General features: G+C 40.3%; 1 non-coding gene across 1 annotated transcript; it reads left to right on the top strand.

Annotated features, from left to right (window-relative positions):
- The first annotated feature begins 406 nt into the window (after window positions 1-406).
- LOC138369064 (U2 spliceosomal RNA) lies at window positions 407-600 on the top strand. The gene has a single exon (XR_011229752.1). It is a non-coding gene; the product is annotated as a U2 spliceosomal RNA (small nuclear RNA).
- The last annotated feature ends 1,500 nt before the right edge of the window (window positions 601-2,100 follow it).

Below are 2,100 nucleotides of genomic sequence, written 5' to 3' on the forward strand. Positions count from 1 at the left end.
GTTGGCGTAACAGGCCCCTTGCACTTTTAATTCGTTATTGTACTTTTCAAAAGCTGTAGCTACCTTAAGACACATGACAAATGGAGGTTTATGTATTAGAGTTAAGCGCTATACTCCCTGGCCAGGAGCGAATTCGTGAAACGCCACGCGAGTCTGTTTACCACTTTGCCGCCAGTTACATATTCACTACTCATGAATGAAACCATGTAATATCATGAATTTGCATATATATATAAATTCATTGATCAGGTAAGAAATGGTTAAAGCCTTTACTGCATGGCGTTTATATGTATGCTTGAATTCGAATAGTACTCAACGATAATCACATGCCCTTTTGCAATTGAAACTCGCTACGTGGTTTCTAGCCGCAATTGTTGCCTGGTGTTGCAGAGCAACCATGCATCCTATCGCTTCTCGGCCTTTTGGCTAAGATCAAAGTGTAGTATCTGTTCTTATCAGCTTAATATCTGATACGATCCCCATGTGGGATCCTCGATATTAAACTGATTTTTTGCAACATGGCGAAGTGCTAGGAGCTTGCTCCACCTTTGCCGCGGATCGGCCCGGTATTGCAGTACCTCTGGGATCGGTCCACTCCCTTCGGGGAGACCAAAAACAACCCTATCAACTAGTCAAAATCAAGTAGGAGACGATTATGTTAATTGGTTATGTACATTAATGAATCGTGTTAATTTGAATTGCAGTAATTACTTCACACCAGCCAACATCGTATGAGGAAAAAGCCTTGGAACGAGCAGCAGAAGTGAGTCAGTCGAGTCCGGGTTTGATGGGTCGAAGCTGAACAACTGCAACGAGTTAGAGGGAAGGAAGGAAGGAAGGAAGGAAGGAAGGAGGAGAAAGAAGGAGAGTGAGGTGAGTAATATCATTTAATAACTTTAGATTAAAGATTATGTGCGAGCAAAGAAATACGATGGTTGGTGTGGAAGGAAAGAAGTTGATTTTATGAATGGGGGGGGGGGTTGCCAGTTAGTGCAATATTAATTGATTTTGTTTGTTTTCTGAGATAGGTTATATAGGGTGAAGTTTTTCTCTATTTATATAAGTGTGGAAACTGGTTTAGATAGCTTAGTGGTTTGTTATGAAAAGGCTGGTAGAGATGGGTTGAATAGTGTTAGACTTGTGTCTGCATTTAGTGGAGAACTGGATTTGGTATTTAAATGGCATCTAATATGACGTAGTCATTGTGCAAATAAACTCTAAATCAACGGGTTTACTATGATCGAGAACCTAACTATAATAGTTACCCATTGTTGGCATGCTCTTCTTTTTTTTACAGAATTACTCACTCTCCCTTGTGAGGGAGGGAGGGAGGGAGGGAGGAGTGTGTGTGTATATCACTCGGAATTCCTTAGTCGGCTCTGACGGCGAAATTATATTCATACATACATCAAGATTAGACGTTTATCTATTTAATTTACCATTGCTGGAATGTACCAATGCGTAATAAAGACGAAATTCGACTTGAGATGGAGGGAGGTGTTGCTTTGGTGTGGTTTTACACGGCAACTCAACGATCGTTTGCCACTTCCACGCTTGCCTGCCAGCCGGCCAGCCACTAGCCTCAAAGTGAATTCCAGTGTCTTGATTAGCTTTACAATCCATCATTTACCTCAATACACACTAACAATGTGTATTTATATACTTCAATCGAGCATTCGATGCACACATTCACCTGTAATATATACGTCAATGAAACCCAGAACCCACCCAAGTTCAAGCGCACCTGCACTCTCACCCCTCTCCATTTGAATGCTAGTTTCCTATTTAGATTTCAAATGCTTCATTCACCCCTCTAAACACCACCGACGTATATTTACATTCTTTATTTAGCAGGCACACATTCATTCACGTAAAATAACGAATAAAATTGATATAGAATCTACTATAATTTGCAAAGCGACCAACCACCAAATGTCATTGTGAAAGCTAGTTTCGTAATTAGCTTTGCAATACTTCATTTACCTCCCTAAACACCAACAATTGACCGAGTATTTGTATACTCGGTAAAAGCGATGGATGGATTCCTTACACATTCACATATATTAAGCAATGAATTTGCTATAGTACCTACAGTACTCA

The sequence above is a fragment of the Procambarus clarkii genome, chromosome 26, assembly GCF_040958095.1.
Source record: "Procambarus clarkii isolate CNS0578487 chromosome 26, FALCON_Pclarkii_2.0, whole genome shotgun sequence".
Classification (NCBI taxonomy): domain Eukaryota; kingdom Metazoa; phylum Arthropoda; class Malacostraca; order Decapoda; family Cambaridae; genus Procambarus; species Procambarus clarkii.